This window comes from Anomaloglossus baeobatrachus, unplaced genomic scaffold (assembly GCF_048569485.1).
Source record: "Anomaloglossus baeobatrachus isolate aAnoBae1 unplaced genomic scaffold, aAnoBae1.hap1 Scaffold_4115, whole genome shotgun sequence".
Taxonomy (NCBI): Eukaryota; Metazoa; Chordata; class Amphibia; order Anura; family Aromobatidae; genus Anomaloglossus; species Anomaloglossus baeobatrachus.
Window position 1 is genome coordinate 15346 of NW_027443451.1, and position 14749 is coordinate 30094.

The 14749-nt window shown below is 47.0% G+C and overlaps 7 non-coding genes across 7 annotated transcripts; all 7 read left to right on the forward strand.

Moving 5' to 3' along the window:
- The first annotated feature begins 1936 nt into the window (after positions 1-1936).
- LOC142277646 (U2 spliceosomal RNA) lies at positions 1937-2136 on the forward strand. Its single transcript, XR_012740771.1, has one exon. It is a non-coding gene; the product is annotated as a U2 spliceosomal RNA (small nuclear RNA).
- A 2626-nt stretch (positions 2137-4762) lies between these two features.
- LOC142277639 (U2 spliceosomal RNA) lies at positions 4763-4958 on the forward strand. Its single transcript, XR_012740766.1, has one exon. It is a non-coding gene; the product is annotated as a U2 spliceosomal RNA (small nuclear RNA).
- A 1984-nt stretch (positions 4959-6942) lies between these two features.
- On the forward strand, positions 6943-7134 carry LOC142277642 (U2 spliceosomal RNA). Its single transcript, XR_012740769.1, has one exon. It is a non-coding gene; the product is annotated as a U2 spliceosomal RNA (small nuclear RNA).
- A 1400-nt stretch (positions 7135-8534) lies between these two features.
- Positions 8535-8725, forward strand: LOC142277649 (U2 spliceosomal RNA). Its single transcript, XR_012740773.1, has one exon. It is a non-coding gene; the product is annotated as a U2 spliceosomal RNA (small nuclear RNA).
- Positions 8726-10126: 1401 nt separating this feature from the next.
- LOC142277634 (U2 spliceosomal RNA) lies at positions 10127-10317 on the forward strand. The gene has a single exon (XR_012740761.1). It is a non-coding gene; the product is annotated as a U2 spliceosomal RNA (small nuclear RNA).
- A 1381-nt stretch (positions 10318-11698) lies between these two features.
- Positions 11699-11889, forward strand: LOC142277650 (U2 spliceosomal RNA). Its single transcript, XR_012740774.1, has one exon. It is a non-coding gene; the product is annotated as a U2 spliceosomal RNA (small nuclear RNA).
- Positions 11890-13289: 1400 nt separating this feature from the next.
- LOC142277629 (U2 spliceosomal RNA) lies at positions 13290-13480 on the forward strand. The gene has a single exon (XR_012740757.1). It is a non-coding gene; the product is annotated as a U2 spliceosomal RNA (small nuclear RNA).
- The last annotated feature ends 1269 nt before the right edge of the window (positions 13481-14749 follow it).

Below are 14749 nucleotides of genomic sequence, written 5' to 3' on the forward strand. Positions count from 1 at the left end.
TGGAATAGATCCCTTTTGGACAAAGTGGATTCAGCTTCTGCTGCAGTGACCACAGGTGTGAGAAGATCTACAATTGGCATCTGGTGCGATCTCTCCGCCTACACTCCAAATAAAGTTTCCTGTTTACTCCTATCATGCATTGTTTTTTGGGCTTTTCTTTGAGCAATGATGATGTCTTAAGTGGTCTGTTGGCTCACCCTCCTGGAGGAAGAGTTTGCTTGCTCTTGGACCTTCTAAAAGAAAGGTCATGATAGACATTTAGCTTCTGAGCCCAATTGGGGACGGTCATGGGTGATGAATGTTTTGCAACCTGCTGCAAAGCCTGATACTGCAATATAAGGAACGTCAAATATTAAGAATGGGCGGCCTATGAAAGAATTAGTACTTTCATTAAGTATACTTAAACGGCTAATTGGGAATAGACAAACTGTAAAAAGCCCTCTGAGAAAGCCCCTCTCTAACCTTTGTTAGTAAGCTTTTCTGTAGTCTGCCTGTTGATGTATTTTCCGTTTGAACAGTGCACAACATGAAGAGACGGAACACTGGCGGCTTGTCACAATGCCCCCCGCTGACATCACAATAGCGCTGCTGCCTAGAAAGCTAGCTGCGCAGCAGAAATTTCTCTTTGGGTGGGAGGTGGGCTAGTGGAAGGAGGGGGCAAGCTTTTTTTTTTTTTTTTTTTCTCGGGTGGTAGGGGGATGATAGGAGAAGGGATGCGGGTGGTGAGATGGGTACAGAGGGCAGGGTTTGGGGCTGGGAAGGAAAGGGAAAAGATTAGGGTTTGGGGATGATGAAAGGGCTTTCTACGGGTAAGGATGGCAAAGGGTGGCAGTGACGGGAAATCAGGCGACCTGTCCTGTCCTGTCTGTCCTTTTTGTATCATGAATTGGAAAGACTGCAAGGGGGAGGGGAGTTGCTTGTGCCCAAAAGGAGGAGTTATTCAGATTCATTGCAGTGGGCGGCGGCTGCAAAACGCACCATTCTTCTTGTTTTAGCTCTGCAAAGCAGCCTTTTCAAGGGTTGGCTTGGGTGACAAAATGTCTTCTGTAGGCGTGGGTTTGTCTCCCCTCACTCTCTCTCCCTAAGATGTGTCCGGCATAGGCCAGGGTGCCACTCGAGGCCCAAACCAATTCTGGTTATCGCTTCTCGGCCTTTTGGCTAAGATCAAGTGTAGTGTTGTTCGAAGAGGTGGTTTAAGCTCCAGGCCACCTTAGTACAATGATACAATGCACACTGGAAGGTTGCGCTTGCTAGTACTCTGGGTGGATAGTATATTCATCTAGAGGAAAACATGGCCCTACCAGGATCGAGGCTATTAGACTGAGTAAGGGTGGGGGGCTAAGGTACAACGTGCCCCAGGACTGACGACCCTGGAGTGAATCTGAGCTTGCTGGCTTGGGACCCCGGCAAGCCTTGGGCTCTGTAGCACACCGTACCTTGCCTTTTCATACTTTTTGATTATATTACCTTATCCCGGCCTTCTGACTAGGAAGGGAAATTTTTATAATCCCGGTCGGAGGTCTGGTCAGCTTTGGGCTGAGAAACTAACACCCGGTTGGAGGTCCGGGTCAGCTTCGGCTGAGAAACCAACACCCGGTTGGAGGTCTGGGTCAGCTTCGGCTGAGAAACCAACACCCGGTTGGAGGTCCGGTTAGCCTTGGGCTGAGAAACCAACACCGGTTGACGGTCCGGGCAGTTTCGGCTGCGAAACCAACAACTAGTAGCTCTCTACTCCACTTGGGTAAGATGCCTGGGTGGACGCTGGGAGCAACGACAAGGCTCAACCAGGCTTCGGCTTGGGGGAGCACCGAAGATCCCTGACCCTTGCTGTGGCCTTCTGGCTCGGAGGGACGGGGTTGATTTTTGGGGACCCTCTCCTCACGGTGGGGTCCACACGAATCCTAGCCTTTGCACTGTTTTTGGTGTGACTTCGGTCATGCATTTTTTGTGGTGCTTTGGAAAGCTTCATTAAATCAAAATCTGTTCTTATCAGTTTAATATCTGATACGTCCCCTATCTGGGGACCATATATTAAATGGATTTTTAGAACAGGGAGATGGAAAAAGAGCTTGCTCTGTCCACTCCACACATTGACCTGGTATTGCAGTCCCAACTCCCAGAACCGGTGCACCCCTCTGAACCCAGTTCCAAAGACGGGCACCCTTCTTACCCAGTTCCAAACCAACCATTCACGATCATATTAGCCCGATTAGTGAATTGAAAGAAAGCATACAACTTCATATGCACCTCAATTTGGCCCATTCACTTTTCACACTTCCCTCCTTTTTTTTATCTTTCACACTTTTTACTTGCTTTATTCATCCAAATAGCAAACTCATCACCACTCAACCTGACCAACTCGGCTATAGGTACTGTCACACATAACGAGATCGCTAGCGAGATCGCAGCTGAGTCACCGTTTTGGTGACGCAGTTGCGATCCCGTTAGCGATCTCGTTATGTGTGACACTTACCAGCGATCAGGCCCCTGCTGTGAGATCTCTAGTCGTTGCAGAATGGTCCAGGTCATTTTCTTCAAAGGCGATGTCCTGCTGGGCAGGACACATCGCTGTGTTTGACACTGTGTGACAGGGTCATGGTGACGGCTGAGATCGTTATACAGGTCGCTACTGCGATCTGTATTGTTCTGCATCGCTGGTAAGATCTCACTGTGTGACATCTCACCTGCGACCTCCCAGCGACTTACCTGCGATCCCTATCAGGTCGCATCGTTTTTGGGATCGCAGGTAAGTCGTTATGTGTGAAGGTACCTTAAGTCCCGTGCAGTATCTTGTTCTCCGTCTTATCTAGATCATTTGCAATTGAATGGAATAGATCCCTTTTGGACAAAGTGGATTCAGCTTCTGCTGCAGTGACCACAGGTGTGAGAAGATCTACAATTGGCATCTGGTGCGATCTCTCCGCCTACACTCCAAATAAAGTTTCCTGTTTACTCCTATCATGCATTGTTTTTTGGGCTTTTCTTTGAGCAATGATGATGTCTTAAGTGGTCTGTTGGCTCACCCTCCTGGAGGAAGAGTTTGCTTGCTCTTGGACATTCTAAAAGAAAGGTCATGATAGACATTTAGCTTCTGAGCCCAATTGGGGACGGTCATGGGTGATGAATGTTTTGCAACCTGCTGCAAAGCCTGATACTGCAATATAAGGAACGTCAAATATTAAGAATGGGCGGCCTATGAAAGAATTAGTACTTTCATTAAGTATACTTAAACGGCTAATTGGGAATAGACAAACTGTAAAAAGCCCTCTGAGAAAGCCCCTCTCTAACCTTTGTTAGTAAGCTTTTCTGTAGTCTGCCTGTTGATGTATTTTCCGTTTGAACAGTGCACAACATGAAGAGACGGAACACTGGCGGCTTGTCACAATGCCCCCCGCTGACATCACAATAGCGCTGCTGCCTAGAAAGCTAGCTGCGCAGCAGAAATTTCTCTTTGGGTGGGAGGTGGGCTAGTGGAAGGAGGGGGCAAGCTTTTTTTTTTTTTTTTTTTCTCGGGTGGTAGGGGGATGATAGGAGAAGGGATGCGGGTGCTGAGATGGGTACAGAGGGCAGGGTTTGGGGCTGGGAAGGAAAGGGAAAAGATTAGGGTTTGGGGATGATGAAAGGGCTTTCTACGGGTAAGGATGGCAAAGGGTGGCAGTGACGGGAAATCAGGCGACCTGTCCTGTCCTGTCTGTCCTTTTTGTATCATGAATTGGAAAGACTGCAAGGGGGAGGGGAGTTGCTTGTGCCCAAAAGGAGGAGTTATTCAGATTCATTGCAGTGGGCGGCGGCTGCAAAACGCACCATTCTTCTTGTTTTAGCTCTGCAAAGCAGCCTTTTCAAGGGTTGGCTTGGGTGACAAAATGTCTTCTGTAGGCGTGGGTTTGTCTCCCCTCACTCTCTCTCCCTAAGATGTGTCCGGCATAGGCCAGGGTGCCACTCGAGGCCCAAACCAATTCTGGTTATCGCTTCTCAGCCTTTTGGCTAAGATCAAGTGTAGTGTTGTTCGAAGAGGTGGTTTAAGCTCCAGGCCACCTTAGTACAATGATACAATGCACACTGGAAGGTTGCGCTTGCTAGTACTCTGGGTGGATAGTATATTCATCTAGAGGAAAACATGGCCCTACCAGGATCGAGGCTATTAGACTGAGTAAGGGTGGGGGGCTAAGGTACAACGTGCCCCAGGACTGACGACCCTGGAGTGAATCTGAGCTTGCTGGCTTGGGACCCCGGCAAGCCTTGGGCTCTGTAGCACACCGTACCTTGCCTTTTCATACTTTTTGATTATATTACCTTATCCCGGCCTTCTGACTAGGAAGGGAAATTTTTATAATCCCGGTCGGAGGTCTGGTCAGCTTTGGGCTGAGAAACTAACACCCGGTTGGAGGTCCGGGTCAGCTTCGGCTGAGAAACCAACACCCGGTTGGAGGTCTGGGTCAGCTTCGGCTGAGAAACCAACACCCGGTTGGAGGTCCGGTTAGCCTTGGGCTGAGAAACCAACACCGGTTGACGGTCCGGGCAGTTTCGGCTGCGAAACCAACAACTAGTAGCTCTCTACTCCACTTGGGTAAGATGCCTGGGTGGACGCTGGGAGCAACGACAAGGCTCAACCAGGCTTCGGCTTGGGGGAGCACCGAAGATCCCTGACCCTTGCTGTGGCCTTCTGGCTCGGAGGGACGGGGTTGATTTTTGGGGACCCTCTCCTCACGGTGGGGTCCACACGAATCCTAGCCTTTGCACTGTTTTTGGTGTGACTTCGGTCATGCATTTTTTGTGGTGCTTTGGAAAGCTTCATTAAATCAAAATCTGTTCTTATCAGTTTAATATCTGATACGTCCCCTATCTGGGGACCATATATTAAATGGATTTTTAGAACAGGGAGATGGAAAAAGAGCTTGCTCTGTCCACTCCACACATTGACCTGGTATTGCAGTACCTCCAGGACCGGTGCACCCCTTCTTAACCCAGTTTCCAAAACCAGAACTCAATTCACCTGATTCATATTAGCCCGATTAGTGAATTGAAAGAAAGCATACAACTTCATATGCACCTCAATTTGGCCCATTCACTTTTCACACTTCCTCCTTTTTTTTATCTTTCACACTTTTTACTTGCTTTATTCATCCAAATAGCAAACTCATCACCACTCAACCTGACCAACTCGGCTATAGGTACTGTCACACATAACGAGATCGCTAGCGAGATCGCAGCTGAGTCACCGTTTTGGTGACGCAGTTGCGATCCCGTTAGCGATCTCGTTATATGTGACACTTACCAGCGATCAGGCCCCTGCTGTGAGATCTCTAGTCGTTGCAGAATGGTCCAGGTCATTTTCTTCAAAGGCGATGTCCTGCTGGGCAGGACACATCGCTGTGTTTGACACTGTGTGACAGGGTCATGGTGACGGCTGAGATCGTTATACAGGTCGCTACTGCGATCTGTATTGTTCTGCATCGCTGGTAAGATCTCACTGTGTGACATCTCACCTGCGACCTCCCAGCGACTTACCTGCGATCCCTATCAGGTCGCATCGTTTTTGGGATCGCAGGTAAGTCGTTATGTGTGAAGGTACCTTAAGTCCCGTGCAGTATCTTGTTCTCCGTCTTATCTAGATCATTTGCAATTGAATGGAATAGATCCCTTTTGGACAAAGTGGATTCAGCTTCTGCTGCAGTGACCACAGGTGTGAGAAGATCTACAATTGGCATCTGGTGCGATCTCTCCGCCTACACTCCAAATAAAGTTTCCTGTTTACTCCTATCATGCATTGTTTTTTGGGCTTTTCTTTGAGCAATGATGATGTCTTAAGTGGTCTGTTGGCTCACCCTCCTGGAGGAAGAGTTTGCTTGCTCTTGGACATTCTAAAAGAAAGGTCATGATAGACATTTAGCTTCTGAGCCCAATTGGGGACGGTCATGGGTGATGAATGTTTTGCAACCTGCTGCAAAGCCTGATACTGCAATATAAGGAACGTCAAATATTAAGAATGGGCGGCCTATGAAAGAATTAGTACTTTCATTAAGTATACTTAAACGGCTAATTGGGAATAGACAAACTGTAAAAAGCCCTCTGAGAAAGCCCCTCTCTAACCTTTGTTAGTAAGCTTTTCTGTAGTCTGCCTGTTGATGTATTTTCCGTTTGAACAGTGCACAACATGAAGAGACGGAACACTGGCGGCTTGTCACAATGCCCCCCGCTGACATCACAATAGCGCTGCTGCCTAGAAAGCTAGCTGCGCAGCAGAAATTTCTCTTTGGGTGGGAGGTGGGCTAGTGGAAGGAGGGGGCAAGCTTTTTTTTTTTTTTTTTTTCTCGGGTGGTAGGGGGATGATAGGAGAAGGGATGCGGGTGGTGAGATGGGTACAGAGGGCAGGGTTTGGGGCTGGGAAGGAAAGGGAAAAGATTAGGGTTTGGGGATGATGAAAGGGCTTTCTACGGGTAAGGATGGCAAAGGGTGGCAGTGACGGGAAATCAGGCGACCTGTCCTGTCCTGTCTGTCCTTTTTGTATCATGAATTGGAAAGACTGCAAGGGGGAGGGGAGTTGCTTGTGCCCAAAAGGAGGAGTTATTCAGATTCATTGCAGTGGGCGGCGGCTGCAAAACGCACCATTCTTCTTGTTTTAGCTCTGCAAAGCAGCCTTTTCAAGGGTTGGCTTGGGTGACAAAATGTCTTCTGTAGGCGTGGGTTTGTCTCCCCTCACTCTCTCTCCCTAAGATGTGTCCGGCATAGGCCAGGGTGCCACTCGAGGCCCAAACCAATTCTGGTTATTGCTTCTCGGCCTTTTGGCTAAGATCAAGTGTAGTTTGGGAGGGTACTACCTTGGTTGGTGCTGAAAGGTGCCAGGGTATTGCACAACTGCTGGCCTTGGGGGAGTGTGCATCGTAGGATGTCATAGCCCTCTTGTGACGGACAGTTACCTGGGCAACGAGAGGCGGTCACTTTATTATTTTCAAACTCATCCTTCAAAAAAAAAAAAAAAAAACTGTTCTTATCAGTTTAATATCTGATACGTCCCCTATCTGGGGACCATATATTAAATGGATTTTTAGAACAGGGAGATGGAAAAAGAGCTTGCTCTGTCCACTCCACGCATTGACCTGGTATTGCAGTACCTCCAGGACCGGTGCACCCCTTCTTAACCCAGTTTCCAAAAGCAGAACTCAATTCACCTGATTCATATTAGCCCGATTAGTGAATTGAAAGAAAGCATACAACTTCATATGCACCTCAATTTGGCCCATTCACTTTTCACACTTCCTCCTTTTTTTTATCTTTCACACTTTTTACTTGCTTTATTCATCCAAATAGCAAACTCATCACCACTCAACCTGACCAACTCGGCTATGTCCCGTGCAGTATCTTGTTCTCCGTCTTATCTAGATCATTTGCAATTGAATGGAATAGATCCCTTTTGGACAAAGTGGATTCAGCTTCTGCTGCAGTGACCACAGGTGTGAGAAGATCTACAATTGGCATCTGGTGCGATCTCTCCGCCTACACTCCAAATAAAGTTTCCTGTTTACTCCTATCATGCATTGTTTTTTGGGCTTTTCTTTGAGCAATGATGATGTCTTAAGTGGTCTGTTGGCTCACCCTCCTGGAGGAAGAGTTTGCTTGCTCTTGGACATTCTAAAAGAAAGGTCATGATAGACATTTAGCTTCTGAGCCCAATTGGGGACGGTCATGGGTGATGAATGTTTTGCAACCTGCTGCAAAGCCTGATACTGCAATATAAGGAACGTCAAATATTAAGAATGGGCGGCCTATGAAAGAATTAGTACTTTCATTAAGTATACTTAAACGGCTAATTGGGAATAGACAAACTGTAAAAAGCCCTCTGAGAAAGCCCCTCTCTAACCTTTGTTAGTAAGCTTTTCTGTAGTCTGCCTGTTGATGTATTTTCCGTTTGAACAGTGCACAACATGAAGAGACGGAACACTGGCGGCTTGTCACAATGCCCCCCGCTGACATCACAATAGCGCTGCTGCCTAGAAAGCTAGCTGCGCAGCAGAAATTTCTCTTTGGGTGGGAGGTGGGCTAGTGGAAGGAGGGGGCAAGCTTTTTTTTTTCTTTTTTTTCTCGGGTGGTAGGGGGATGATAGGAGAAGGGATGCGGGTGGTGAGATGGGTACAGAGGGCAGGGTTTGGGGCTGGGAAGGAAAGGGAAAAGATTAGGGTTTGGGGATGATGAAAGGGCTTTCTACGGGTAAGGATGGCAAAGGGTGGCAGTGACGGGAAATCAGGCGACCTGTCCTGTCCTGTCTGTCCTTTTTGTATCATGAATTGGAAAGACTGCAAGGGGGAGGGGAGTTGCTTGTGCCCAAAAGGAGGAGTTATTCAGATTCATTGCAGTGGGCGGCGGCTGCAAAACGCACCATTCTTCTTGTTTTAGCTCTGCAAAGCAGCCTTTTCAAGGGTTGGCTTGGGTGACAAAATGTCTTCTGTAGGCGTGGGTTTGTCTCCCCTCACTCTCTCTCCCTAAGATGTGTCCGGCATAGGCCAGGGTGCCACTCGAGGCCCAAACCAATTCTGGTTATCGCTTCTCGGCCTTTTGGCTAAGATCAAGTGTAGTATCTGTTCTTATCAGTTTAATATCTGATACGTCCCCTATCTGGGGACCATATATTAAATGGATTTTTAGAACAGGGAGATGGAAAAAGAGCTTGCTCTGTCCACTCCACGCATTGACCTGGTATTGCAGTACCTCCAGGACCGGTGCACCCCTTCTTAACCCAGTTTCCAAAAGCAGAACTCAATTCACCTGATTCATATTAGCCCGATTAGTGAATTGAAAGAGAGCATACAACTTCATATGCACCTCAATTTGGCCCATTCACTTTTTACACTTCCTCCTTTTTTTTATCTTTCACACTTTTTACTTGCTTTATTCATCCAAATAGCAAACTCATCACCACTCAACCTGACCAACTCGGCTATGTCCCGTGCAGTATCTTGTTCTCCGTCTTATCTAGATCATTTGCAATTGAATGGAATAGATCCCTTTTGGACAAAGTGGATTCAGCTTCTGCTGCAGTGACCACAGGTGTGAGAAGATCTACAATTGGCATCTGGTGCGATCTCTCCGCCTACACTCCAAATAAAGTTTCCTGTTTACTCCTATCATGCATTGTTTTTTGGGCTTTTCTTTGAGCAATGATGATGTCTTAAGTGGTCTGTTGGCTCACCCTCCTGGAGGAAGAGTTTGCTTGCTCTTGGACATTCTAAAAGAAAGGTCATGATAGACATTTAGCTTCTGAGCCCAATTGGGGACGGTCATGGGTGATGAATGTTTTGCAACCTGCTGCAAAGCCTGATACTGCAATATAAGGAACGTCAAATATTAAGAATGGGCGGCCTATGAAAGAATTAGTACTTTCATTAAGTATACTTAAACGGCTAATTGGGAATAGACAAACTGTAAAAAGCCCTCTGAGAAAGCCCCTCTCTAACCTTTGTTAGTAAGCTTTTCTGTAGTCTGCCTGTTGATGTATTTTCCGTTTGAACAGTGCACAACATGAAGAGACGGAACACTGGCGGCTTGTCACAATGCCCCCCGCTGACATCACAATAGCGCTGCTGCCTAGAAAGCTAGCTGCGCAGCAGAAATTTCTCTTTGGGTGGGAGGTGGGCTAGTGGAAGGAGGGGGCAAGCTTTTTTTTTTTTTTTTTTTCTCGGGTGGTAGGGGGATGATAGGAGAAGGGATGCGGGTGGTGAGATGGGTACAGAGGGCAGGGTTTGGGGCTGGGAAGGAAAGGGAAAAGATTAGGGTTTGGGGATGATGAAAGGGCTTTCTACCGGTAAGGATGGCAAAGGGTGGCAGTGACGGGAAATCAGGCGACCTGTCCTGTCCTGTCTGTCCTTTTTGTATCATGAATTGAAAAGACTGCAAGGGGGAGGGGAGTTGCTTGCGCTCAAAAGGAGGAGTTATTCAGATTCATTGCAGTGGGCGGCGGCTGCAAAACGCACCATTCTTCTTGTTTTTGTTCTGCAAAGCAGCCTTTTCAAGGGTTGGCTTGGGTGACAAAATGTCTTGTGTAGTCGTGGGTTTGTCTCCCTCTCGCTCTCTCTCCCTAAGATGTGTCCGGCATAGGCCAGGGTGCCACTCGAGGCCCAAACCAATTCTGGTTATCGCTTCTCGGCCTTTTGGCTAAGATCAAGTGTAGTATCTGTTCTTATCAGCTTAATATCTGATACGTCCCCTATCTGGGGACCATATATTAAATGGATTTTTAGAACAGGGAGATGGAAAAAGAGCTTGCTCTGTCCACTCCACGCATTGACCTGGTATTGCAGTACCTCCAGGACCGGTGCACCCCTTCTTAACCCAGTTTCCAAAAGCAGAACTCAATTCACCTGATTCATATTAGCCCGATTTAATGAATTGGAAGAAAGCATACGTCTTCATATGCACCTCAATACTTCCTCCTTTTGTTTTTTATCTTTCACACTTTTTACTTTCTTTATTCATCCAAATAGCAAACTCATCACCACTCAACCTGACCAACTCGACTATGTCCCGTGCTGCAGTATCTTGTTCTCTGTCTTATCTAGATCATTTGCAATTGAATGGAATAGATCCCTTTTGGACAAAGTGGATTCACCTGCTGCTGCAGTGACCACAGGTGTGATAAGATCTAGAATTGGCATCTGGTGCGATCTCTCCGCTTCCACTCCTAAGAAAGTTACCTGTTTATTCCTATCATGCATTGGTTTTTGGGGTTTTCTTTGAGCAATGATGATGTCTTGAGTGGGCTGTTGGCTCCCTCACCTGGAGGAAGAGTTTGCTTGCTCTTGGACATTCTAAAAGAGAGGTCATGATAGACATTTAGCTTCTGAACCCAATTGGGGACAGTCATGGGTGATGAATGTTTTGCAACCTGCTGCGCAGCCTGATACCGCAATATAAGGAACGTCAAATACTAAGAATGGGCGGCCTATGAAAGAATTACTACTTTCATTAAGTACACTTAAACGGCTAATTGGGAATAGACAAACTGTAAAAAGCCCTCTGAGAAAGCCCCCCTCTAACCTTTGTTAGTAAGCTTTTCTGTAGTCTGCCTGTTGATGTATTTTCCGTTTGAACAGTGCACAACATGAAGAGACGGAACACTGGCGGCTTGTCACAATGCCCCCCGCTGACATCACAATAGCGCTGCTGCCTAGAAAGCTAGCTGCGCAGCAGAAGTTTCTCTTTGGGTGGGAGGTGGGCTAGTGGAAGGAGGGGGCAAGCTTTTTTTTTTTTTTTTTTCTCGGGTGGTAGGGGGATGATAGGAGAAGGGATGCGGGTGGTGAGATGGGTACAGAGGGCAGGGTTTGGGGCTGGGAAGGGAAGGGAAAAGATTAGGGTTTGGGGATGATGAAAGGGCTTTCTACGGGTAAGGATGGCAAAGGGTGGCAGTGACGGAAAGTCAGGCAACCTGTCCTGTCCGTCTTTTTGTATCATGAATTGAAAAGACTGCAAGGGGGAGGGGAGTTGCTTGCGCCCAAAAGGAGGAGTTATTCAGATTCATTGCAGTGGGCGGCGGCTGCAAAACGCACCATTCTTCTTGTTTTTGCTCTGCAAAGCAGCCTTTTCAAGGGTTGGCTTGGGTGACAAAATGTCTTGTGTAGGCGTGGGTTTGTCTCCCTCTCGCTCTCTCTCCCTAAGATGTGTCCGGCATAGGCCAGGGTGCCACTCGAGGCCCAAACCAATTCTGGTTATCGCTTCTCGGCCTTTTGGCTAAGATCAAGTGTAGTATCTGTTCTTATCAGTTTAATATCTGATACGTCCCCTATCTGGGGACCATATATTAAATGGATTTTTAGAACAGGGAGATGGAAAAAGAGCTTGCTCTGTCCACTCCACGCATTGACCTGGTATTGCAGTACCTCCAGGACCGGTGCACCCCTTCTTAACCCAGTTTCCAAAAGCAGAACTCAATTCACCTGATTCATATTAGCCCGATTAGTGAATTGAAAGAAAGCATACAACTTCATATGCACCTCAATTTGGCCCATTCACTTTTCACACTTCCTCCTTTTTTTTATCTTTCACACTTTTTACTTGCTTTATTCATCCAAATAGCAAACTCATCACCACTCAACCTGACCAACTCGGCTATGTCCCGTGCAGTATCTTGTTCTCCGTCTTATCTAGATCATTTGCAATTGAATGGAATAGATCCCTTTTGGACAAAGTGGATTCAGCTTCTGCTGCAGTGACCACAGGTGTGAGAAGATCTACAATTGGCATCTGGTGCGATCTCTCCGCCTACACTCCAAATAAAGTTTCCTGTTTACTCCTATCATGCATTGTTTTTTGGGCTTTTCTTTGAGCAATGATGATGTCTTAAGTGGTCTGTTGGCTCACCCTCCTGGAGGAAGAGTTTGCTTGCTCTTGGACATTCTAAAAGAAAGGTCATGATAGACATTTAGCTTCTGAGCCCAATTGGGGACGGTCATGGGTGATGAATGTTTTGCAACCTGCTGCAAAGCCTGATACTGCAATATAAGGAACGTCAAATATTAAGAATGGGCGGCCTATGAAAGAATTAGTACTTTCATTAAGTATACTTAAACGGCTAATTGGGAATAGACAAACTGTAAAAAGCCCTCTGAGAAAGCCCCTCTCTAACCTTTGTTAGTAAGCTTTTCTGTAGTCTGCCTGTTGATGTATTTTCCGTTTGAACAGTGCACAACATGAAGAGACGGAACACTGGCGGCTTGTCACAATGCCCCCCGCTGACATCACAATAGCGCTGCTGCCTAGAAAGCTAGCTGCGCAGCAGAAATTTCTCTTTGGGTGGGAGGTGGGCTAGTGGAAGGAGGGGGCAAGCTTTTTTTTTTTTTTTTTTTCTCGGGTGGTAGGGGGATGATAGGAGAAGGGATGCGGGTGGTGAGATGGGTACAGAGGGCAGGGTTTGGGGCTGGGAAGGAAAGGGAAAAGATTAGGGTTTGGGGATGATGAAAGGGCTTTCTACGGGTAAGGATGGCAAAGGGTGGCAGTGACGGGAAATCAGGCGACCTGTCCTGTCCTGTCTGTCCTTTTTGTATCATGAATTGGAAAGACTGCAAGGGGGAGGGGAGTTGCTTGTGCCCAAAAGGAGGAGTTATTCAGATTCATTGCAGTGGGCGGCGGCTGCAAAACGCACCATTCTTCTTGTTTTAGCTCTGCAAAGCAGCCTTTTCAAGGGTTGGCTTGGGTGACAAAATGTCTTCTGTAGGCGTGGGTTTGTCTCCCCTCACTCTCTCTCCCTAAGATGTGTCCGGCATAGGCCAGGGTGCCACTCGAGGCCCAAACCAATTCTGGTTATCGCTTCTCGGCCTTTTGGCTAAGATCAAGTGTAGTATCTGTTCTTATCAGTTTAATATCTGATACGTCCCCTATCTGGGGACCATATATTAAATGGATTTTTAGAACAGGGAGATGGAAAAAGAGCTTGCTCTGTCCACTCCACGCATTGACCTGGTATTGCAGTACCTCCAGGACCGGTGCACCCCTTCTTAACCCAGTTTCCAAAAGCAGAACTCAATTCACCTGATTCATATTAGCCCGATTAGTGAATTGAAAGAAAGCATACAACTTCATATGCACCTCAATTTGGCCCATTCACTTTTCACACTTCCTCCTTTTTTTTATCTTTCACACTTTTTACTTGCTTTATTCATCCAAATAGCAAACTCATCACCACTCAACCTGACCAACTCGGCTATGTCCCGTGCAGTATCTTGTTCTCCGTCTTATCTAGATCATTTGCAATTGAATGGAATAGATCCCTTTTGGACAAAGTGGATTCAGCTTCTGCTGCAGTGACCACAGGTGTGAGAAGATCTACAATTGGCATCTGGTGCGATCTCTCCGCCTACACTCCAAATAAAGTTTCCTGTTTACTCCTATCATGCATTGTTTTTTGGGCTTTTCTTTGAGCAATGATGATGTCTTAAGTGGTCTGTTGGCTCACCCTCCTGGAGGAAGAGTTTGCTTGCTCTTGGACATTCTAAAAGAAAGGTCATGATAGACATTTAGCTTCTGAGCCCAATTGGGGACGGTCATGGGTGATGAATGTTTTGCAACCTGCTGCAAAGCCTGATACTGCAATATAAGGAACGTCAAATATTAAGAATGGGCGGCCTATGAAAGAATTAGTACTTTCATTAAGTATACTTAAACGGCTAATTGGGAATAGACAAACTGTAAAAAGCCCTCTGAGAAAGCCCCTCTCTAACCTTTGTTAGTAAGCTTTTCTGTAGTCTGCCTGTTGATGTATTTTCCGTTTGAACAGTGCACAACATGAAGAGACGGAACACTGGCGGCTTGTCACAATGCCCCCCGCTGACATCACAATAGCGCTGCTGCCTAGAAAGCTAGCTGCGCAGCAGAAATTTCTCTTTGGGTGGGAGGTGGGCTAGTGGAAGGAGGGGGCAAGCTTTTTTTTTTTTTTTTTTTCTCGGGTGGTAGGGGGATGATAGGAGAAGGGATGCGGGTGGTGAGATGGGTACAGAGGGCAGGGTTTGGGGCTGGGAAGGAAAGGGAAAAGATTAGGGTTTGGGGATGATGAAAGGGCTTTCTACGGGTAAGGATGGCAAAGGGTGGCAGTGACGGGAAATCAGGCGACCTGTCCTGTCCTGTCTGTCCTTTTTGTATCATGAATTGGAAAGACTGCAAGGGGGAGGGGAGTTGCTTGTGCCCAAAAGGAGGAGTTATTCAGATTCATTGCAGTGGGCGGCGGCTGCAAAACGCACCATTCTTCTTGTTTTAGCTCTGCAAAGCA